At 38.7% G+C, this 26,532-nt stretch overlaps 1 pseudogene; it reads right to left on the reverse strand.

Moving 5' to 3' along the window:
* Positions 1-26,532, reverse strand: LOC121232849 (annotated as a pseudogene).

The following is a 26,532-nucleotide window of genomic DNA, read 5'->3' on the forward strand; positions in this document are numbered from 1 at the left end:
TTATGGGTTAGGATTAAAGAGAGGATAGGTAAAGGTGACATTGTAGTGTGTGTCTGCTATAGCCCACCTGACCAGGAAGAACAAGTGGATGACGCCCTCTACAGACAGATAGGAGCAGCCTCACGTTTGCAGGCCCTGGTCCTCATGGGGGAGTTCAATCACCCCAATATCTGCCAGAGGGACAACACAGCAGGACATAAGCAATCCAAGAGATTCCTGGAGTGCACTGATGATAACTTCCTCCTCCAAGCAATAAAGGAACCAACGAGGAGAGGTGCTCTGCTGGACCTCATACTCACCAACAACGAGGGCCTTGTTGGGGATGTGAAGGTCAAAGACAGCCTTGGCTGCAGTGACCATGAGATAGTGGAGCTCAGGATCCTGAGGGCAGGGAGGAGGGTGAAAAGCAAGCTCACAACCCTGGAATTCATCAGAGCAGAGTTTGGTCTCTTCAATGATCTGCTTGGAAGACTCCCATGGGATAAGGCCCTGGAGGGAAGAGTCACCCCAGAAAGCTCACTGATATTCAAGGATCACCTCCTCCAAGCTCAAGAGAGCCCCATCCCAACGAGAAGGAAGTCAGGCAAAAATGCCAGGAGGCCTGCATGGATGAACAAGGAGCTCCTGACCAAACTCAAAACCTAAAAGGAAGAATACAGAGGGTGGAAGCAAGGACAGGTAACCCGGGAGGAATACAGAAACAGTGTCCAAACATCCAGGGATGAGGTTAGGAAAGCTAAAGCCCAACTGGAATTGAATCTGGCAAGGTACATCAAAGGCAACAAGAAGGGCTTCTATAAGTACATAAGCAGCAAAAGGAAGATGAGGGAAAGTGCGGGCCCACTGCTGAATGAGGCAAGGGACCTGGTGACACAGGACATGGAAAAGGCTGAGGTACTGCATGCCTTCTTTCCCTAAGTCTTTACTAGCAAGACCAGCCTTCAGGAATCCCAGGTCCCAGAGACCAGGGGAAAGTCTGGAGCAAGAAAGATGTACCCTCGGAGAAAGAGGGCCAGGTGAGGGAATACTTGAGCAAACTGGACATACATAAGTCCATGGACACCTACAGGGGATGAGGGAGTTGGCTGATGTAATTTCAAGGCCACTCTTGGTAACCTTTGATCGATCATAGCATCTGGGAGAAGTGCCCAAGGACTGGAGGAAAGCAAATGTCGCTCCTATCTTCAAGAAGGGCAAGACAGAGGACCCAGGGAACTGCAGGCCGGTCAGCCTCACCTCGATCCCTGGGAAGGTGATGGAGCAGCTAATCCTGCAAAACCATTTCCAGGCACATGAAGGACAAGGAAATCATCAGGAGTAGTCAGCATGGCTTCACCAAGGGGAAGTCATGCTTGACCAACTCAATAAACTTCTATGATGAAGTGACTGGCCTGGTAGATGAGGGGAAAGCAGTGGATATTGTCTACCTGGACTTCAGGAAGGCCTTTGACACTGTCTCCCATAAGATCCTCATAGAGAAGCTGTTGGTGTATGGGCTGGATGAGGAGACAGTAAGGTGGGTTGAAAACTGGTTGAATGGCTGGGCCCAGAGGGTTGTGATGAGTGGAACAAAGTCTAGATGGAGGCCGGTAACTAGCGGTGTACCCCAGTGGTCAATACTGGGTCCGAACCTGTTAAACATCTTCATTAATGATCTGGATGAGGGGGCAGCGTTCCCTCAGCAAGTTTGCAGATGACACAAAACTGGGAGGAATGGCCGATACGCCAGGGGGTCATGCTGCCATCCAGAGGGACCTTGACAGGCTGCAGAAATAGGCTGACAGAAACCCAGAGAAGTACAAAGTCCTGCCCCTGGGGAGGAACAACCGCTTGCACCAATATATGCTGGGGGCTGACCAGCTGGAAAGCAGCTTGGCAGAAAAGGACCTGGGGGTCCTGGTGGACACCATGTTGAACATGAGCCAGCAATGTGCCCTTGCTGCAAAGGCCACCAATAGTATCTTGGGCTGCATTAGGCAAAGCATTGCCAGCAGGTCAAGGGAGGTGATCCTTCCCCTCTACTCAGCACTGGTGAAGCCACACCTGGAGTCCTGTGTCCAGTTCTGGGCTTCCCAGTACAAGATAATGGAGAGAGTCCAGAGAAGGGCCACAAAAATGATGAAGGGACTGCAGCATCTCTCCTATGAGGAAAGGCTGAGAGAGAACTGGGACTGTTTAGCCTGGAGAAGAGAAGGCTCAGGGGAGAATCTTATTAATGTATGTAAATACCTGAAGGGAGGATGCATAGAAGACAGAGCCAGGCTCTTTTCAGTGGTACCCAGTGACAGGAGCAGAGGCAATGGTCACAAACTGAAACACAGGAGGTTCTGTCTGAACATCAGGAAACACTTTTTTGCTGTAAAGGTAGTAAAACACTGGAACAGGCTGCCCAGGGAGGCTGTGGAGTCTACCTCCTTGGAGATATTCAAAAGCCATCTGGACATGGTCCTGGGCAAGTGGCTCTAAGTAGCCCTGCTTGAGCAGGAAGGTTGGACCAGATGACCTCCAGCGGTCCCTTCCAACCTCAACCATTCTATGATTCTGTAGACAAACTTTAACAAGATGAAATAACAGAATATTAAAAAAAAAAGGGGGGGGCTTGCAATTTAGATGCAATATGTAGCTTGTAGCTTAACAATTACATTCTGTTCCATATACCAACATCTGTTTTCAGAGCATTGCAATGAAATCTTGTAACTGCATATGTTTACTATAATACAACTGTCACTAATCAGCGTCTTCCAAAATATTGCCCATAACCATTATCATTCATTAGCCTCATCTGCATGATCTAATATTGTTGCTTCATGTTTCTTCTTAAGTGTGTCAATTGGTCCCAGAGAAAGGGTGCCCATCAGTGGCAAAGGAAGTGTCATGAGCATGTGAAAGAGACAGCATCTCATTATAACTTTATATGAAATTTAACTAAAAGTCTATGTATAACCCCCTCTGTAGGTTAATTTGAGGCCCTAATGCTATGTTTGTTAGTGCTAAGAAGTCATTCCAAATGTTCCAAAAAGGATTAATGCAGTATAACAAGTCTACTTAATTACTGAAAGGCCAGTGATCCTCATATTACCATAAGCAGCTTCTCCTTTATTTGAAATCTGTAAATAGAATAGAAACCATTACATGACTAGAATTCATGCCACAGAATATTCAGGTTATAGCAGCAATATAGCAAAAAAAGAATGTGCAAGAAGCCACGGAGGACCCTGTGTGCATACCACATTTGTATTTGCCATTGCAATATTAGGCATGTTTTAAAATAGACTTTTAACCAGAACTCTTAGTTATAGTCAAGAAGGAGAAACAATACTTTTTGTCCTATGTAACAATGTTCTTTAAGGTTTTCAGCACCAATTAAGCCAGTTGCTGTAATTAAATTCTTAGCCTTATCAGTCATCCATTTCTACAACATGAGACTTTATAGATGACCAAACTGCAGATACTGAAATCACCTATGAAGGTATATGAGGTAAAACAAATACCTGATATAGATTACTTTAAATTATGCATCTGAATCTAGACAGCCCAATCAATTTTCCAATTTTCCTTTCTGCACAAGCTAGTTATTCTTTAGAAGGCAAATAATAAAGTAACTTTTAATGTTAACCATCTGAAAGCTTGTACTGGGTTTACGTGGCAAGCTTTTGGTAGCGGGAGTGGAGGTGCAATAGCAAGGTGGGAAGAGAGGAGTCTGGAGTGAAACTGAGCCTGGGAAAGGAGGGAGGAAAAGTGTTTTTCCCTAAATGTGTAAATGTTTGTTTCTTTCCCTGTTTTTGTTTCCCAATGCTCAAATCAGTAAGTAAATATATATTTAACTGACAATAAATTAATTTTCCCCAATTCAAGTCTGTTTTGCCCACAACAGGAACTGGTAAACAATCTCCCCATCTTTATTTCAACCCATGAGCTTTCTGGCTCCTATTCATCCTGTTCTCTTCCCCATCTGTTGCATTAAAGCGTAAAGAAGTTTGGAAGAAAATAAACCCCCTTGCATTCCAGCTTGTCCTCAGATATCAGTGGGGCTGGGGGCAACTAGGCTTAGATTCTGGGTGATGCCCAATTCAGCACTATAAGTCTGGTCACGTTCAATATATTGAACTATCACGATTATGGATGCACTAATAGTGCACTGTACTTTCAATTTAGTCACGTTTGTCGTGGTTTAACCCCAGCCAGCAACTAAGCACCATGCAGCCGCTCACTCACTCCCCCCCACCCAGTGGGATGGGGGAGAAAATCGGGAAAAGAAGTAAAACTCATGGGTTGAGATAAGAACGGTTTAATAGAATATAAAAAGAAACTAATAATGAAAATGATAACACTAATAAAGTTACAGCAGTAATGATAAAAGCATTGGAACATACAAATGATGCGCAGTGCAATTGCTCACCACCCGCCAATCGACACCCAGTTAGTCCCCCGAGCAGCGATTCCCCGCCCCCACTCCCCCCAGTTTATATACTAGATGTGACGTCACATGGTATGGAATACCCCGTTGGCCACTTTGGGTCAGCTGCCCTGGCTGTGTCCCCTCCCAATTTCTTGCACCCCTCCAGCTTTCTCGCTGGCTGGGCATCAGAAGCTGAAAAATCCTTGACTTTAGTCTAAACACTACTTAGCAACAACTGAAAACATCAGTGTTATCAACATTCTTCTCATACTGAACTCAAAACATAGCACTGTACCAGCTACTAGGAAGACAATTAACTCTATCCCAGCTGAAACCAGGACAGCATTCAAGAAACTAGAACGGCCAGACTTAAGGAGTCTGGTTGCGTTCAACGAACTATTGTGGCTAGATTTTAATGAATAGTACAGTTTATTAAAGCAACAGGAGTACAGGTTCTTTTGGATTGCTGGTGATAAATACACTGTCTGCAAAGTATGTGCAAATAATAATACAGTCGACTACAAGCACACTAAATTATGGAAAAAAACTCTATAGAGATTTCTAAGTTTCTCGGGGAAGCACTCAGTATAACCGAGGGTTTGAATCTTACCCAATAGGCGTCCCTATGGGGGGGAAGAGAGGTTCAGCCCATCGACTGATCCCAGAAGTCAGCGATGTCCTCCTGACTTGTCCATGGTGGTATCTTCCCCAGCATTCCTCCTCTCTTAAGCCCTTTTATACTATTTTATTTTTAGGTGAGGCTTGAGGGACTTTAGTCATAAATACCTTTATTATGATTGGTGTAAAATCTCCTCGCTTTACTTTTAAAGATATATGCTAGAGAAAATTCAGAGCGTATGCTCAGTAAGGGGCGGTTGCACCTTGAAGGTAGGTAGCTTTTGGGATGGAGGTGTATTTTGATATTATAATGAGCAAAGTTCACCCAGAGAACATGATTTAGTGTGTCACTGCTCCAGAACTGGGCACTTATGATACAAATCAGAAGTAAGGCCATGCCGTTGACAGAACCCCATTGTTTCACCTGCCTGCTTCAGTGGATTTAATGCAGGGACCTTCCATTCTTCTTCCAGTAGTTCTAGTTCCCCATTCCTGCAGTGATATCACAGAGCCTGGCTGCAGTGCTTCCACTCCGCTCCACTTGTTTCTCAGAATCAGCATACCAAGCTCCCCTGCTGTTGCTAACATCCAAGGTTGCAGGTTATGTTGCTTAGGGAATTATTATGGAACAGATTTCGTGTATATCCACTGCATTCTACCCTGGAGGTTCACCTCCCGGGGGGGGGGGGGGGGGGGCATACCAATAAGTCACCTCCAGCAATCATTCCACACCATCCCACTGGAGGGGGGGAAGTGAGCCAGTGGCTGGGTGGGAGTGTGGCTGTTAGTCAGGGCCAACCCACCACATAGCTTCAAACAGCACTGAATCAGTTGGGGAAAGCGCACACACAAACGTTTCTTTCCATAGAATCACAGAATGGTTGAGGTTGGAAAGGACCTCTTGAGATCATCTAGTCCAACCCCCCCCCCCCCCCCGCTCAAGCAGGGTCAACTAGAGCAGGCTGCCCAGGACCACATACAGTCAGGTTTTGAATATCTCCAAAGATGGAGACTCCACACCCTCTCTGGACAACCTGTTCCAGTGTTTTACCACCCTCACAGCTTAAAAAGTATTTTCTCGTGTTCAGATGGAGTTTCACGTGTTTCAATTTAATGGTTGGACTAAATGATCTTAAGGGTCTTTTCCAACCTAAATGATTCTATGAATTTGTGCCCATTGCCTCTTCTCCTGTCACTAGGCACTGCTGAGAAGAGTCTGGCTCCCTCATATTCGTTCCCTCCCAACAGGCATTTATAAACAATAAGATCCCCCCTGAGCCTTCTCTTCTCCAGGCTAAATAGTCCCAGCTCTCTCAGCCTTTCCTCATAGGAGAGATGCTGCAGTCCCTTCATCATCTTAGTGGCCCTTTGCTGGACTCTCTCCTGTATGTCCATCTCTCTTGCACTGAGAGGCCAGAACTGGACACAGGACTCCAGGTGTGTTCTCACCAGTGCCAAGTAGTGTGGAAGTAAAATAGGTAACACTTCATAGGCCTTTGCATGCCTCCCTAGTTAAGAAATATTTGCAGCATGACCAAACGGCCTCAGGAGTTAGCCTGATTTAATTAACAAAAGAGTGAATTATTTGTAAAAAAGAGCTACTGTCTAGAGCTTCCTTATCTGACTGTCTGGACTGTCTCTGTATATGAAGTAATCCACATGTTACCAGTCTTTGTTGTGATTTACTATAGTCCTATATGCTTATCTGACACAGTTTTGGTGAGGAACAGGTTGTATAACCTAAAAGTATATAAACTTTGTAACTGCCCAATTTGGGCAGAGTTCATCCCAGCAGAGGCTGTCACTCTGCTGCTCTGTGTTGTCTCCTATAGCTATAGTAATAAACTGCTTCTGTTCTGACCTGATCTAAATTGCATTCTGGTTATTCCACGACAGTAGGGAGAAAGGATCACCTCCCTGGATCTGCTGGCAACGCTTTTCCTAATGCAGCCCAGCATGCTGTTTAGCCTTTGCTGCAAGGGCACATTGCTGCCTCATGGTCAGCTTGTTGTCCACCAGCACCCCCAGGTTCTTTTCTGCAAAGCTGCTTTCCAGCCAGTCAGCTCCTAGCATGTGCTGGTGCATGGGGTTATTCATCCCCAGTGGAAGGACTTGACATTTCCCTTTGTTGAACTGCATGAGGTTCCTCTATGCCCAATTCTCCAGCCTGTCCAGGTCCCTCGATTTTTTTAATAAATTAACATCACTTCCCAGTCTTAGAAGCAGATACAATAACTTTCTATGTGATGATGTTACAGTTGGCTCATTAACAAGCCTGGAATATCATCATAAGAGAAGGAATAAGACAGTGATTTAAGGAAGAAAAAGTAGAGGTAGAAGATACAACAAATCCAAAACAGCACAAATTAGTACTCAAATATTCTGGATAGTTTCAATATAATCAATGCGAGCTTCAGAGCAAATGTTGACCCTTGCGCGACACACACACACACGAAAAAAAACCCTGAAAGAAATACCCAAACCTGATCTAAATAAACCTGAAGAATGGCCTGTTTCTCAATTGCCTTACAAATCAAAACTGCCCAAGTTATCAGTAATTTATAACAAGCTGACCAGCATATTCTAGACACAAGCACACTGTTACATCAGCTTGGGTTTCATCTCACTTTGTAGAGGAAACTCCTGACCATCTGCTCTATCTCCATGCTGGTATGTTCTGATTTGAGCTACCTGCACACTAGACTGAAGAACTAGGGCCTGAGCAGGAGAAGAGGGGAAGGGGAACCAGACTGAACTCAAATGCCACCCTTACAGGCATTACAAGTGTAATCTTTGTGTTCACCCAACTATAGGAATGTAAATGATGATACTTTCATCTTCCTTGCTAGCTGAAGCATCTTTCCCTGCACAATGTCTGAACAACTAAAGCCATGTATACAGATTTTGAAAGACAACAAAACTTACAAACCCCTTTTAACATACAAAACCCCCTATACTATTGCCCCATCCTCAAAAGTCAACCCTGCACAGGGCTCCTATGGACTGATGTACATGCAATTCTGATGATTGTTCCCACCACAAAGAATCTTCTGTGGCAAACTGACTCTATGAAGCAATTTGTTTCCTACTCCCTCTCCCATGGAATAGTACCACCGCAGGGCTCAAAGTGGAATAATGCATTATGTTGGTCCTCCATGCTTGGGCAAGTTTCTTCTGTCTGGGCATGAAAAAAAATGAGGCAAGACATTTCTTTACAGCACAGAAACCATTTTGGGGCTGAGCACAGGCACAAAGATTTTGCTTGCAGCAAAATGAACAATGATTGTAAATTTTCAGTCTGTATATAGCCCTGCCATCCAAGTAACTCACAACCCCCACTGAGGCAGAGCTAAAGCAAGTGGTATTTGTTGTACAGGTGGGGACCTGAGACATAACAAGACTAAGTAACTTGGCCTGAGGTCACCCAGGGATCCATAGCAGGGAGAGGGACAAAGCCAAGGCTTTTTAAGTTTCTCCCTAGCACCCAAACACTATATCATACTTTACACTGTCACCACAGTGATACCATTCAAGCTTCTTGCATCAGCATTCTCACCCTCTTCCTTCAAAGGAACTATAGAACAGCAATTAAAAATTAGACCTAGATTGCAGAGTTTCATTCCAGAAAAAAAATAACTTTTGATCATATACAAAAGTACATGGAATACTGTGTGTAGATGTGCAATCTCATTAAAAAAAACAAAACACAAGCAAAGAAATCAAGTTGTTACCAATTTCAAAAGGCACTGTTTCCTAAAACTGTTGGCATAATACATCCACAGCAGATGATTAGATGTAATACTCATCTCAATAAACTCTTCTAACATTTGAACCACAGGTTATTATACAAAGCACAAAGTATAAATGAAGAATCTGATATTAGAATCGGGGACATTCATAGTAGACAGTTTGTCAGGATATGGGGAGAATGACTGTCCCTCACACCAAGAGTAATTCACAAGTATAAGCGGTATTCATTAGAAGCAAGAAGTTTCACAAATAAAGGCAAAAGACAAAGGTGACTCTCCTCTTTTAGTAAGTTCAGATACTGCAAACAAATGCAATAAACAAAATCTTTCTCTTCAGCTATCACACATAATCCTGAATAGAACAAAGGTCTTTAAGAAGCAATGTTTTAGTACTTAAGAAATCAGGAAGCCATTTGTGATGCTGATATGAGCTGATCTTTCATTTAATGCCAAGAAATTACCTTGAAACAATTTTACAGTTATATGTGTGACGTATTCATCCTTTCCAATATTTCCTTCATTCTTTCCAATATGCCCCACTCACATAAAGTGAAATAACAGGATATAATTGATGAAGACTTATGGGCATTTTCTCTTGAAAAAATATTATGAATTTGAACACACTGAAAGAAACAATTTCATTACAAAGCAAGAGAAAATGAAGTTTCCCTCCAACACCTACAAATCCTGCCACCTCTTCCACTAAGGAGGGTTGTCAATTTGTCCCCATCACTGTCAGCAAACAGAAGGTAATGAAGTCTATAGCCAGACCACATAAAGTACAAGACAGCAACTCCAGAGGAATGCCTTGAAACCCACTGGTGTGTAAAGGTGGGGTTGAGGCCTTCTTGTCAATTGCTACCACAAAGAATCAGAGGTAGTGACACTGCTGAAAAATGGAAAAGTCAGTTTGTAGACATTTTATGGCCCAGACAAGTCAAGGTCAAGAGATTCCAGTAGCAACTTAGTGTGGGCATAAGTTCCAGCACAAATTGATTGTTTAACAAATTAGCTTTGATCAATTAAACATAACAAGACATGTTGCATTACATAGCAAGGTTCTTGACACTAAGGCCAAGAGCTGAGGCTGGCCTTGGAAAACAAGTCTTTTAACATGGCATAACAAATTTAAGGTAATCCATCCAGAAACTGCAGATGTCAGAATAAGAAAGTATAAGTTGTCATGACTAAGAGATGTTTTCACACTTTTAAATCAGAGACACTGAAATATAGCAGATATATTGAAAGGATGACTATCATTTTTTGGTGGCATTAATCACAGAATGGAAACATGGTCCTGCAGTAAATATTGTTGCTTATCTGTTATATACAATGCACTTTTAAAAATCTTGTAAGCAAATCTAGCGCTTCCTTGCAACTTGTCTCATCAGAAAGTTATATTGAAAATGTTTTGGCATTGTGGTCCAATATAGTTCACCCAAAAAAGAGGAGTCTGAAAATATTTTAATTATGTGTAATTTTTAAAGCAACAGTGTCTGTAAGTACTATATTCTAAGATACACATTTTTTCTATTTTAAATAAAAATGTATAAATACTTAATTCTATTAGATGTTTTCTGAAGAATACAGTAAGATACCTGACTAAAAATTAGAGTACAATGCTAGATTTTAGATAGGTTATATTTATTTTTCACTTGTTTAAATGCATTGCTTAAAAAAATGCAGGTTATTACAATTTGAAGGTTGAGGAGACAAGCATATAACCAAGAAGTTCAAGAATTAAATATTTAAAATTCTCCATGGTTGAACAGGTTCAAGAAATATAGAACATACATATTTATGCACAACCTTTGAGTTAAACCTGTATTAGAAACTTTATCTTCTTTAATAACCTAACGGAAACACTCAATTTCTCAGAAAATAGTTGACTTGCAGTTTACTTCTGCGTTTTGTTCTTGAATGGGGGGGGAGTATTTTTTTCTGTGAGGAAATAATTAAGAGGCCACTTAAAGCTGTAAAGGTGCATTTAGCAAAGGTATGTTTAAAACAGTGAATGACACTGAGAAATTTAAAAGGTTCCTTTCTGCTTTAGAGCTATATCATTACAGTTCAAATGTGTAAAGCTGCACTAGGCTTAAAGAACCTTTAATGGTTGAATGGACTTTAGCTAAGTTTTTACACAATTCATTACCTAGTACTGTATTACAGTGGTTTGAGGTCTTTTTTATTAGTAGTATTGTTATTGCCCCATTGGGGCACTGGGGAGACAGAGTGATGGAACACAGCATAAGCTACAAGCAAAAGGTCTAGTATTCAGACTGATTCAAAATGTCCAAAGCACTAGCACTGATGAACACGTTTTGAATTATTTGCCTTTCCTCAATTAGAATCCACACACACATGCACACATCTGTGTACACACAAACACAAAATCAAGTTTTGAATGGTTTGGGTTGGAAGGGATCTTTAAAGATCATCTAGTCCAAAGCCCCTGTCATGGACAGGGACATCTTTCACTTGATCAGGTTGCTCAAAGCCCCATCCAACCTGACGTTGAACACTTCCAATGATGGGGCATCCACAACTTCTCTGGGCAACCTGTTCCAGTGTCTCACCACCCTCATCGTAAAAAACATCTTCCTTATGTCCAATCTAAACCTACCCTCTTTCAGTTTAAAACCATTGCCCCTTGTCCTGTCACTACAGGCCCTGGTAAAAAGTCTCTCTCCATCTTTCTTATAAGCCCCCTTTATGTATTGAAAGGCTGCAATAAGGCCTTCCCAGAGCCTTCTCTTCTCCAGGTCAAACAGCCCCAACTCTCTCAGCCTTTCTCCATAGGAGAAGTGTTCCAGAACTACCAATCTCCCACCATGTCAGAAATAAGCTAGAACAACAGCCACGTACACTTTAATAGTGATGTTCGTGTCGCCCACCCCCCCCCAACCCTACTAAAGTTAATACTTAATACACCTACTTAATAAATATATTCATATTTTTTAAAATCCTCTTTATGAAGAGAGTTCAAGCTTGGAAAAAAGAACTTTCAAGCAGAAACTAATTTTATAATAAATACAAATGTGGTAAAAAGAAGAAAAGCTGTACTATAAGACTGTATCCCAACCTTACACAGAACTCATTGATTGCAGACAGTACAATACACACGTAAGATTTGTTTCCCTTCTACTAGCTTTTAGGCCTTTTAAACTTCCAATTCAAATCTAGGATAGCCTCACTTCTATGAACCAGTTTATTAGCAGCTGGTTTTATAAGTTCTATGAATTAAAAAAACAACAAAAACCACAGAGTAAAACCATGAAACCACCATATAAAGAATCACATCTTGTTACTGTCTTAGTCTGGCTAATTACACAAGCCTTTTTCTTATTTCACATTTATCAGAAAATTATCTCTAGCTATGTGATTTTTGTCTCCATCCCAAAATAGGTGTAACAAGCCTAATTAGTTCAGTTAGCAGTTGAACTTGGTTTTAAGATCACCAACCCAAGTGACTACAGTGAAGCAACATACTACCTTGCCATTGAGAATGGAATATGAATCTTTAGAAAGACTCTTGAATTGTTATGTTTAGCGCTGTTATGGATGCACAACTAACCAAATCCAACAGGTGTTAAAACTCAGATTTATTCTTCAGCAGAAGTTAGAAGTCCGGTAACATTTTATAAAACCACAGGCTCAATGATGTAAAGAGAATTAATACTACACGGCCGACTTAAGAATCCCCACGATTTAAAGTGATGGCTCAAAACGCGCGTATCACTCACCTAAAAGCTGAGGGCTCTCTCCCTCGAGGAGTTACCTCGGGCGGTGCCCCGGCCCGAGGGGGAGTCCCCGACTGCAGACCCGCTGCTCCGAGGAGGACTGCCAACGTGTCCTCCGGCGGGACCCCGTTTATACCCCTGTCGAATCTGACCTGTGGTCATTTAATTCTATTGGCTAGGAGGGTCACCTCGGTGTACCTGGCGCATCTCGATTGGCCAGTTCAAATTTCAACCTGCAGCCTCCAGGGTTTCCTTCCCCTTCTCCCTTCCTGGAGAAGTTTTGTTTCCTGCTGGCAGGATGGGGGGGCGGGATGTACTGCTACAAACGCTGTGGCATGCTGCTCTAAGAACCAGAGGTTTCAACGGCCACCAGTACTTAAGCTTTCTGAAGGTACTCCTCTATCAAAGGTGGGGAGGAAGAAGGGGATGAAGAAAAAGATGTGGACTTCAAAGCAATTCTGGTGGAATAAACTTTAAAAATCTAACCTGCAGTGGTATTTGCATTTAATTATTTTAATGACGTTTTCACAACTGTAAGGTTTGATTATATACAAAAAGAAATTAAAAATATAGATCTTAGCCTTTAATTACTCCCTTTACGAATTAGTTGCCTTATATATAATTTGTTCCTTTTTGCTCCCAATATTGGGGTTTTTTTGCTTAACGCTACTAGGAAGATTTTGTTGTTGTTGTTAGTTTATAGCTTCTTGCTACTAATCTAAATGTAATTTATAAGTTAACATTGCTAAATTTTCATCTTATGGCACAAAATTTAACTGTTTCCTTTGCCTTAAACATGAATAATGTGATTTAGTTCTGTGAAAATGACCCCCTGGTTGTATCAGGAGAAAACAAACCAGAAAAGATCCTTTTTAAAATATACTTATTTCATTCATGCCTGGACTATTAAGATTAAATACTGAAAATTCTCTCTTCTTTCTCATCAGCCTGTTACACCATCCATAATCCTGCCCTGAGGGGAAACTACAAGAAACAAATACTATTCATTTTGAATTCTTAATTTCTACCTTCTAAATATAAATCCACATGCAGGTTCTGAGAAATCATAAAGGATAGGTGATCTTTTCAAATGTTTTAATTCTCTACATCTTCATGTACAGAATACTTGTGAGAATCAATCAGAAACTAAAACTATACTTGTGTACAAATTAAATTAATCACCATTTTTTAATGATGCATTTCATGCTCAATCTTTTCAGCACACTGAAGTCATAAAGTACAATGAAGCAATAAATTACTTGACAAAGTAATTCTGTTCCGTGTAGTAGATAAATAGGGGAGAAGTCAGTATGGTGTCTTTTTCAGTTAAACCAAAAAGTTATATTTTCTGCATACATGAATGAACTGGAATTGCTCACAGCAAAGTGAAGTTTTAAAAAATGCATTATTCATTATTAGATAGTTATATTACAAAAAGCTCTTAAATGAGAACTGATAAAATATTAAAGTCATCATTCTGCTTCTATAGTGGTTCTTTGGTTCTTAACTGAGATTTCTTTTAACACAGGGGATCAGCAAGTCATTTCAGTATATGTGACAAGCTTCTAAAGCATCTATAGGTACAGAAAGTAATGAGCACAATTTCCAGTCAATGTCAGATCATCTACCAATTAGTTGTGTGAACTCTGACAAATCACATTGAGCCTTGATGTACCCTTCCATGAAATGAGTAAAATTTTCAACTAAAGTATTCAGAAGGAGCCAAATTACTGAAGTTATTGGAAGTAGAAACAATTAGCAACTTAATGGACTGTTTAAACCTTCCAGAACTAATATTTTCAGTAATTACACATGAAAACATCAAAGTTCAAGAGGAATACAAACCTTTGTCCGAAATCCATGAGAATATTGTGGATTGTTGAACATATGAATCATATGAACTACACAAAAAACCCTATTCCGGAACATTATTTTGCATGCTATTTTTAAACAGAATTGCTTATATTCATAGTGAACTAGCCATCCAAAGAAATCACATATATGCCTTTAAAATATAAAAAAGTTCTATTTCAATATTCCTAATAACACCAGTTTTCTAGAGGCCTGTTTACTAAATGTAAACTACAGTATAATTTAAAAATGCCTACCTAAACCTGTTGAAGCTCCCTAAGATAACAAATACATAAAACTCAAGAACAGCTCAATAAAGATTGAACCAATAAGCCACTAAGGTTTCATTAGCTCCTTTTTATGATATATCACATTAAAAAAAAAGAATTCTAACGTCTTTTAAAATTAAGTTACATTTTTCACAGCAAGACTATGCCTAAAATCAATACAGATGAGGTAAAAAAATTTCTGAGCTTCAGTTGAGATTATCTGAAAATGTGCTTAACAGTTCAAAGTGCATTAAAAATATCAGTAAGCCTGAGTTAGTTTAAAGTTCAAACTGTTGAAATCATGTGATTTTCACACAGTGCACACAGCAGTCACTATTTCTTGGGCTCTGTAAACTTCTTAGTGGTACAGCAGATGAATCTTTGCACTAAAGTTTTCCCCTACCTACTCTACAGAAAAAAACAGCTTTCTCTCTCTCTCTGCACCCCCACTTTTCCCAAATGCACAAGACAACCCTGACAATTCAGGCACTCACATAGGCCAGACTTGCTTCTGTGCAGCCCTTTGGATAGAACTGCTAATCCTTCTTAATTAATGAGGTAATGGTGGTTAACCATAAAGCAATATTAATACTAACTCTCTAGGAAACTTCAACAGAAGTGATTTAGCATTTTTGTTGATTTCCTGGTAACAAAAATCATGGAGCTGGAACTGTTACAGCATCTTGATGTTTGAGAACTTACAAATTCAGGACTGTCTGAACAATATCAGACTAAGCAGATTTGTATCTATTTTCTGCTTTCTTTCTTGGACAGTTTAAAAAATTCTCCCCTCAACTTCAGATTTTATTAGTAGCAGGGGATGCAGGTTCCCCTCCCAATTATATCAGTCTTACACAAGGACAAAGGAGAGTGAAAACAGTGGATAAACATGGGTGATCAGAGAAATGTACTGAGAGAAGCATGCATTAAAAACAATTGCAAATGTTTGGTGCATTTAACATTGCTTCAGTCTCTTAGACTCTCAAAACATTTCTCAAGGTCCACTATGCTTCATTCAGTATGTGATTAAATAGCTAACATCAGGTTTGCATTTTATTTATGTTGGAAAAGAAAAAAGCAGCAGAGACAACATGGGGATTAATAATTCTGCAAATGAAAAACATTGCAGCAGATATTTTTTTTACACAAACAGCAATGCAATTTTTTTTAGTCAGTTATAAGACTAAAACATCTATAAGGATAGTAAATTTATATTATCTGGGATTCTATTGCAGCAAACAACTACTGCAGCTTTCATTCAGTGATTGTCAAAAACTTTCCAATATGCCACTGCAATGCAAATGCCAACTAGCAAATCAAAGGCATTCAGCAACTAGACAAAGAGGATCTGATGCCAACCTCGGTGCTACTGGCAACCATTATTGGCATCAAACACATTATTTTCCTTTATTTTCCTCCTCTCCTGGCACTTGACAAACAAAATGGAGGTTTTTGTAACAATGGAACATAGCATAAATGCTGCACTTATTGATCGAATACCACGAAATGATTTTATGAACCGAGATGCATTTCATATCAAATGATAGAGGCTGTCTGATGCCTGACCAAAAAAAAAAAAAGTTTTGTCAACAGAAGCAACGATCATGGCATTTTCAAGGTTTGAAGGTTTTTTAAAACTCAGGAAAAAAACCAAACACAGAATGAGCAGAACCCCAAAGAAATATATCATTAAGAATTTTTTTTATGTTAAATATTTTAATGGATGAAGTACTGATCACAATGTAAACTTCACTGTTTCTTCCTTCAAACCAATCAAAGCAGCAGCATTGCAACCTATGTCAAGCCACTTCTATTTAAGATCCTGAAACACAAGAGGATAGTAAGAGAAAGGGAGAAACAAGCTACATTCTGAGAGGAGCAAGCAGAACGAAATTAAGTTGGTCAATGACAAAACTTGATAGTCTGGTGCTTATTCCCCCCCCAAGAGAAATAAGGAAGTAGAATCTCTTTTTATAAATAACCAAAAGGATTACTGACGTTTCTAGATTTAAAAATTGTCAACATATTGTAACATTACTCTGCACTGCAATACAGATGCCAACCAACAAATCGCAGGCATCCTAAGCTAAACAAAGAAAGACTGATGCCATTTCTATTTAGAACAACTTGGACAATTTAGACAACTCTTGAATAAACTCATATTGTCAATTCATTTAAACTAATAAAATCAGGAATGTCCTGCAACCCCTACTCCCCATTTCAAATTACAGGCTTCCACCAACAGAAAAAATTGGCAATGTTTAAAAGTACACTGACCCTGGTTTCTTTGGCTTAAAAGCTACTTAATTAATCAATAAGCTATGTCTTGAAATATGTGTATTCAAATATCATTTTAACTTTTCTGCACAAAAGAAGTTTAAAGGGACAAATCATCTATAATTAAGATATTTTGTATCACAGCACACTTACTTTCTATGTTATCCAGGATCAGTTTTAACAATTAAGCAGCTGTTTAAAGTCATTGCAGAACAACTGTTGTATATTTTGTCTACTGCTGTGGAAAAAAAAGTTAAATACAAGCAAGAAAAAAACACCAACAACAATGAATTATATTCTTTCATCATGAAAAGTTCAGAAAGACTAGCTGTATTTATATGTTTCTGTAATCATAATGCATCACTTGGGTAATTAAACGTGGATTCTAAAAGAGAGGTTCATTAAAATGAAAAAGTTTGTGCTGTGTATGTGTTCTCTTAAAGAATGAATATTCATAGATAATAAGAAAAAAAACCATCAATGGTCAAATGAAGACATGTCATTTTACTTTTTTGTTACTAATAAAAAACATTCAGTTAAATCCATCCAGTTATATACGGAACATCAGGTAACAGCCTGCCACCTGCTCTCCTGTAGGCCCTTTCTGCCTACTACCAGGACAAACTGAGAAATGGTCCATCATCTGTGGCAGTTCAAACTTTCCCTAGTTTGGTTTTGCAGCTAAGAAATAAATGCTTTATTAGTGTGGACCAGCCAGTAATGCAAAGACTTCCAGAGGATGATACAATCACCAGAGAGGACCCAAAAGACCTTTCAGGAAGAAAATGTTTTTCCATGATCCTCAGTATCTGAGAAAAACTTTATCTACTTACATCCCTTTATGATTTAGAGGAACTGCAAATGAATATTGTAATATATAAGAGTTTTTCCCCTCCAATAAAGAATTATCATCAGCTGATTTTCTTTTAATTCTGTAACACTAAACTTATGTAGCTTTTCCATAGTGCACCTGGGATTTTCCATATTAAAATATCTTTCAAACAAAACTGAGCATACCAGTGTGAATATGAAAATATAACTTTTATGGAATATTTTGTGAAAATATTACAAAGTGGTTTGTTGTTTTAAAGTTCAGACAAGTAATATGAGATGGTATTGTCAAGTATGAATAAAATGTAAATACTGTCTGCAGTAAATCTGAGTATATAGTTATGGTAGTTACTAAGCAGTATTTCTTTGCTAAAGTTTTTTCACATTTAATAATGATGAGAAAGTTTACAGTTGTTCTTCAAAGCAACTGTAGATTCATCAGTGTAAGGAAAAATATTGAATATTAGTAGTTAAAAAGGTGAAAATAAATATTTATATTACCTATGTGTCTGTGCAATTGCACATACCTGCATCTGTTATTAACATTACTGGAGAAAAAGACCTATAATAATAATGTTTTCTGAAGCACTAACTGCAAAATACCGCTGCTGACATAAATAGCAACTGCAAAGGAACTTAAGTACTTCCTTAGTGTGTCCTAGTCTCTCTTGAAAGAGAACATGACACTTGTTTCAAATTTATATATCATACGTATACATATCCACATTGTGTAGATAGACCAGAGAAGAGCATTTCAAGTCATTGTTTAGGAGAAAAAGGGCTAGTTAGAATCAGTTTGACATACTAAAACAAAATGCAACAACCTGCTTCCTACCTTTCTCCTGCATGTACTATGCCAAAAAAAATCAAGCTCCTTCACTGATATTGTTATATGATGTGGTTGGATGCAAAGTGCTGGATTTGTACAATGTGGGAATTTCATGAGTTGTTCTCCATCTGTACTTTCCAAAGGGATGCCTTTGAACAGGATCACCATGAGTAGATCCAGACACCAGACTTTGTCAGCTTGTCACAGACAGTCAGTTCTCCTAATCTTACCCTTTTGATCAGGATTGGACAATTGTAGAAGATTTTAGAAATTTAGGACTATAAGACTGTTAGAAATTAATATAGAATGAGTTAAGGTTATTATTGGAACAGAGCTGCTCAACAGGCCATGAACAGTGTTTTCAGCCCGCCCCCCTGTATAGCCCCAATCCAGGACCGGTTTAAAACCCAGTCAAGCTAATCAGTAGAGACAGATCAAACAAATGATGAAAAATCAGCAAGATACAGGTGCTTAGCTGGGGAGTGATTAAAATATGTAGAGCTTACAAAGATAAAGGTGAAATAGTTAATGGAACAACCAGAGAGGTTTTCTCAGAATTGTGTAGGTATCAGACTTCAAGGTAAAGGGGATGTGAAGATGACTGACCCAAGATGGACTTCAAAAACCAGAGGATGATGACCAGACTGAACGAGACAAGAATTGATGAGATAAGATGATGATGAATGATAACGACATGGGAACCCGAGATCAACTGGAAAATTACAAAGACTTTGGACTGAGATAATGAACTACCTAAAGGGTATATAAAATCGAGAGAAAATTTTGTGGGTTGCCATTCACTGTGGTGGTGGCCCAACTCCGAGTTGTTAATAAAGCAAACCTAGAGAAACCCATGACTGAGAATTCTTTAACAACAATACACAGCATGGATGCTTCTTCCCAGTAACCGTGAGCACAAAGTCCTCCCGGTACTCTTGGTGAATATCCTTGCGAAGCTTGGCAAGGAGTCTGGATGCCCACTTCTGTTTAATTTCAGGCTTCTCACTACCTCATCCTTGACTGCTCTTTCCTCATCCTTTGACATTCGCTTCTCATGTTTTTTAAAATACTTGCATTTTCGAGCCTGAATGGTGAACCAAATATAGGCAATTGCATGGACATGTGGAAGAAGTGCCTCAATGAATGGGTGAAATTCATGCTGTGGAAAAAAGTGGAGGGGGAGAGGGGAAAGGAAGAGAAGAAGAAAACTCAAAGTCATTTTGTTCTTATACGCAAGGCAATATCGAGATAGGTTTCTGAAACTATCAAAGTGAAAACCAAGATGAAAAGAATAATTAAAATTTAGACAAACTTCTGCATAATGTCTCTTATGTATCACTATCAGGCAATGGACAAAATTACTCAGAGCATCACATTTTCTCCACATTTCACTCTTTGAAAGATCCATGTAAATATTTTGATATGCCTCCCCTCACTTCATCCCACAACACTATACAGACTACATCATTTAAGAGATGCTATCAAGATGTTTTGTTTCTAATATGTAAATAGCAAATTGTATTGGATTTGTGTGGCAAGGTTTTGGTAGCTGGGGGGTTACAGGGGTGGCTTCTGTGAGAAGCTGCTGGAAGCTTCCCCTGTGTCTGACAGAGCCAATGCCAGCCGGCTCCAAGACAGACCCGCCGCTGGCCAAGGCTGAGCCAATCAGTGATAGTGGTAGTGCCTCTGTGATAACATATTTAAGAAGGGAAAAAAGTTGCAGGGCACACAGAAACGGCAGTTGGAGAGAGGAGTGAGAACATGTGAGAGAAACAACCCTGCAGACACCAAGGTCAGTGAAGAAGGAGGGGGAGGAGATGCTCCAGGCGCCGGAGCAGAGATTCCCCTGCAGCCCATGGTGAAGACCATGGTGAGGCAGGCTGTCCCCCTGCAGCCCATGGAGGTCCACGGTGGAGCAGATATCCACCTGTAGCCCGTGGAGGACCCCACGCCGGAGCAGGTGGGTTCCCGAAGGAGGCTGTGACCCCATGGGAAGCCCGTGCTGGAGCAGGCTCATGGCAGGATCTGTGGAGAGAGGAGCCCACGGAGCAGGTTTTTCTGGCAGGACTTGTGTCCCCGCAGGGGACCCATGCTGGAGCAGTGTGCTCCTGAAGGACTGCACACCGTGGAAGGGACCCATGCTGGACCAGTTTGTGAAGAACTGCAGCCCATGGGAAGGACCCACATTGGAGAAGTTTGTGGAGGACTGTCTCCCGTGGGAGGGACCCCACGCTGGAGCAGGGGAAGAGTGTGAGGAGTCCTCCCCCTGAGGAGGATGAAGCGGCAGAAAATAACGTGTGATGAACTGACCGTAAACCCCATTCCCCGTCCCCCTGTGCCGCTGGGGGGGTTGGTAGAGAATCCGGGAGTGAAGTTGTGCCCGGGAAGAAGGGAGGGGTGGAGGGAAGGTGTTCTGAGATTTGGTTTTATTTCTGATTACCCTGCTCTGGTTGATTGGTAATAAATTGAGTTAATTTTCCCCAAGTTGAGTCTGTTTTGCCTGTGACGGTAATTGGTGAGTGATCTCTCCTATCCTTATCTCGACCCACGAGCCCTTTGTTATATTTTCTCTCCCATGTCTAGCTGAGGGGGGGGGGGGGGGGGTGGAGTGGGTGATAGAATGGCTTTGGTGGGCACCTGGCGTCCAGCCAGGGTCAACCCACCACACAAGTGAACAGCTAACACCAAGCAAAGTACCATTATACAAAGAGGACACTATACGATTTAAAAAAAAAAATCCATGCAGAAACGTTTGGAACGCTGAAGTGAATACCACAATTCATTTGTCTGTGGTACAGAAACACAAAGCATATACATGCTCAGTGTAATACCACACAGTTCCCACTTTTGGAGCATGCTCTCAGCAAGAAACTGCTGGTGGCCCAAAGAGCATGTGCCATTAAACTTGATCCATTTTCTTATCAAATGTCCAACATTCCAACACTGAAACAGCACTGTTCCAGTCGTGGTAACTAGAGAAATCAGTATACAGTAAGGGAAAGTAGGTAAAAGACACAATATGTCATATAAAAATCCTGAACAAAAGCTTCTGTACTTCCAGCTCTGCATGGTTCCCTCCCACCACTCAAACTCTGTAAAATACAAGTTTATGAAGTTGAGAACAAGAATTACATTAATGTTTTTCCAGCAGCTCCACTATGGCATTTGAAGCACCACCAATTCAGTTTTTTAGCTGATCACTTGAGTACAGCAATAATTGTAAACCCCTTAAAAATCAATCATCTGAGTTATACAATGAAAAAATGGCAACTTGGCACAAACGTTGCATTCTTTGTGTTTTTGCATGCTGTGGCAGGGTGATATTAAAAGTGTACCATAGGTCAAACACTGCTTTTGTGACATCCATGCAATTTAATTACAGTTCTAAAATATCCCTTCCTGTCATATGGCTTCACCTGCAAGTTTATATCTTCTGCCTAGTTGCAGTACTTATTGCATTAAAGAGGTAATGCTTAATTGTTGTCTACAAGTACATTCTACAGCAACTAAATTGTTTCATTTTTATCTGCTTTAAGCATCTTCTTATGCATCCATGTTAATATCTAAATAGGCATTTCCCAAAAAGTATTGTCTTTGTGTACAAATATGAATATAATTAATTTGCTGTTTAAAACAGAGCAATCTGCTTATCAAACATTACTATATTTTGGTTTGGAAGTCAGACCTTAGGGGGAAGTATCTCTTCCCTAATCACCCTCAAATCAAAGACAAAGCAAAAGAAAAATTGCAAACAGTTTACATATAGCCATCACTACCTTTATAGAGAAGAGACCCAATATCAAAAGACCATTCAGGACATAAATGATTACATTCCAATATGATGCTTAACAAAGAACCACAAAGACAATAATTAAACTGATTAGGGGTTTCCAGCAGAGATTTTTAAACAACTCTTATACTATACTTGCATGTTAAAGCCATGGAAGTAGTTAAACCACAAACTGTTCTTTGTGTGGAAAAGCAATAGTGCTGTGATTAACCACAGCCCGTGATAAGATTACCCTGTCTTCATACACTTTCTGATGCCATGCTTTTTCCTCCTTCAGTTATAACTAATACAGAAAGTAGTAGTTCTCCAGAAGTCATCTTAATAAAAGCATTTTAATAAAATGTTAATAAATTTTGAATTTAACAAAAACAGCAAGACTGTGTCAGTAAATCATTCCAGTTCATTTTATACTGAATAAAACAGATTTACTATAGGTTTTTAAAATTTAACAGCTGGAGGCTAAAGCAGGGGAGCTGAAGGGCTTGGGGAGAAAAGATTCTTTTGTCCCAGGTACAATAATTTCCCCATGTCTAAAATAGATTGCAGCATTTCTAGTTTTAAAAATGGTGATAAAATTGCTGCAGAAATATTCTACAGTATTAGAATACCAGATATCTAGTTTTTCTTTCTAGTAAGAACATCATGAACATTGGATTAGCTGCTCCTGTAGATACTGCATATAGTATTAACAATAATAAGTGATAGTATTGTAAATCCATAAATAATTTTATATAGTCAAATTTCAAATTTTAAATTCCAGTCTATAATGACTGAATGATTTTGTTTTAAAAAGTGAAAACATTTTAATTTTTTTAACTATGATCATGCTTTTGCTCCATAATATCATAAATTCCTAAAACTATAAAAAGTATGTTAAAACATGAGAAAAGAAACACGGCAAATAATGTCCTCTTCTAAAGCAATATTATCAAATAACTTTGAGATTCATTGTGCATTTGGATTCCTTTCAAATGAAGCATTATTTAACAAGAAGTGCCCCATAAAAATGATCCTAAATGGAGATTTGCTATTAATCATACATATTCTCCAGTAAACCTCCTACCTATCTACTAAATCTCATTTTTCCCTGTAATATTTGTAGAGTTAATGTTGAAACAATGTTTTTTTATGTAGCACTTACCCACGTGCCATAACTGCTCTTTCAACAAAGTGATTTATGCAGGTAAAATTTTCAAATGTCTTAAGAAATTATGCTCTTGAATCAATGTGCACTGACAATTTAGATTAAAATGGAAGTTATTTTGAAATATTTACATAGTTTGCAAATAACTGGAAATTATCTATAATTGTGGTACAATAATGATAGGTCAGGTTTTCTTTTTCTAATAGTTAAAAGGGAAACAGAAATCCTTTCCTCTTCCTTCTACTTTTCCAAAGTTTGTATCAATTAATCCAATCTTGAATAAAGGACCATACAATAAATAAGGTAAATATCTAGTAATTATACATAGGAAACTTTGCATTCTCAATTTCACTGCATGGATTTTCTCTGCCAATAAATAAACAACATATTATAGAGAGGGAAGAAAATTAAAACATATTTTAAGATTCCTGAATAACTGCAATATAAAAATAAATTATGATAAAAATATTACAAGAGACTTGCTGCTTAAAGGCATGCAGTAACTGCATCCTATCATGCTTCAGCAAGAGAAGTAAATGAAGTTTATATTCATTCCAAAATAAGGGTAAGGGGGTACATGGGGGATGAGAAAACAAAACAAAAACCATTAAGTTGTATTTGGCAAGTCTTCATTCTTCCTTGCAGTTCTCTCATATTCATATTACTGTAACGATAATGGGTAATACTCCCAACTACCAAGGACTGACTTAAAACCACACTTTTAGATTTCAGATCTGGTTTTAAAAGGTGCTACAATGCTGTCTCCACGCAAACTGAACTACTGCTTCTGCAAGAACCTTTGTCCAATCAAGTATTCTATTTTCATCTGTGTTAAGAATTTATAGCAAACATTTTTGAGAACATATTACTACAGTCAAATTGTATCTGAGGCATCTTACAGACAGACAATACAACAGATACAACTCTGATAGTTTTAACTCAACTACAACTGAAGAGTAATCAATCTTTTACTTTAAATAAACAAATAAATTCTCATTTACCCTGTAAACTTAATCTTTAAAATTAGGTAAAGAAAAGATGACTAAAGAAACCCTTTAAGCATTCCAAGCAGAAAAAAAAAGTTAACAAATTAAAGGAAATCAAAATTGCTGCAATCGTATTCCATATATTCATTACTAAATACAAACCACTTCTACATGGTACATGATACAGCATGATTGGAAAACAATATATAGAAGTTTTTAAACATGTAAAGACAAACAGTGCTTCATTTATGCTTGCAAAAATCCAATGAGTTATATATTTAATATAAACTTAAGTAGTGGCATTTTAATATAGATTTGGTAAAAATAATGGACTTTATTACATCTTTGACAGAAAAAGTCCAAAAAGCAAACATATGGGGAAAAAAGTCATTAAAGCAGAAAATAACAAAAGTCCTATGTGCTTTATTACAGGTAGAAGTTAAAGTTTGCTATTTTCAATGCAAAAAAACCCCAAACAACTTTGTTTCCTTTGTATTACTCATATATATATTCATGTGTAGAGGTCTCAGTAGCTGTCAATAATTTCATAGAAAGGACAGCATTTGGAGTTTTTTTTTTTAACTAATCATGGACTCCACCAGAAGTAATTCTTAAGTGTGCAACTGTAAACATGTTTATATCTGTTACACAAAGTACAATCTATACATAGTATATTATTTTTCTTTTATAGTACAACTATTTCAATTTCCAGTTTTGCTTCACTCAAGTTCACATTTACTTGCTGAAAATACCCGTATTTAAGTCAATCACATTTTGATACCAATAAACAATAAAAAATGTGCCAGCCAAAAAGCTACAGGACTGTAACCAATCACTAAATAAGCCTTATCATTGTTTTCATCTTCATTCATATTTTATGAATGCTTTAGTCCTTTTAAATCACAGTGCTTTTTAATCATCAAATAACTGAAATCACAATTATCTGTTCACTATGCAAATATAAGTGCATTATTAGGTGTTTAATACTAATGTAACAGTAACACTTACTTTCACGCATTTTCTTTTTCTTAAGCTATTTGTTGCACTAATGTGGAAGCAAGCAGTTATTGCTTAATCAGTTTGCATCACATCCTCCTAAGACTGACTAGCATAAAAACTTCTGAGAACTAGCCCATAGCTTTACAGATATAATTTACTATTCTGAATATGCTCCAGTATCAAGATGCTTATTTCTTATTAAAAAAATAATGACAAACATGCTCTACAGACACTTATGTTTAACTTCTGAAGGATTACTTCCTATACCACTAATGTCTAAAATGATAGTTTTAAAAGAACAATATCCCCACTCGACTCCCCTCACAGAAGAAGGTTCTGAAGAACTTCAGAAACCCATACACATTACTAAACTACTGTCCACATTCAAAGCAGTATTCCTCTGTTTGTTCAAACATTCCCCATTGTTTTAATAAACAATTTTAATAAATAGCAATGTACATGCTGATTTATAAACACCAAAATTAGACAAGGAAAAATACCATATCCCTATATAACCAAGTAAGAAAATATCCTATAATTTGGTCATCCCCACTCAAACCCTCTTCATACTGTTGTCAGATTATATATTATTAATTACACAAAGTATTATGTTGCACCAGACGATGGGTGTTTTTTGTTTTGATTTTTTTCCAAAAATAACACTTTCCTTTAACACCCTTTTATTGAAGTGAATAAACCAACAGGATGAAAAGACAGCAGACTGGTGTTTTCCAATCAAATCAAACCTGCTTTTTATCATAATTTGCTCATTTCCATGTTGTTAACCTTTGACTTTTTATGCACTAACAATAAACAGTATTTGTCTACATGTGACACTTTGAATGAGTCTCCCCAAAACAAAGGCCTGGTACAGCGCATTCTCTACTGTTCTCTTGTGCAAGAGGAGTTTGGACCTGACAAGCAGTTAGAAGTGTGCTTTAACCCATTACAACTACTAGCAATCACTCATTAACAGCTCATATATAAAAATAAATGAATAAGAACAAAACACATCTATACCTCAGTGAGACATATTGGAGAATACATCAT

Source organism: Aquila chrysaetos, assembly GCF_900496995.4.
Source record: "Aquila chrysaetos chrysaetos chromosome W unlocalized genomic scaffold, bAquChr1.4 W_unloc_1, whole genome shotgun sequence".
NCBI lineage: Eukaryota > Metazoa > Chordata > Aves > Accipitriformes > Accipitridae > Aquila > Aquila chrysaetos.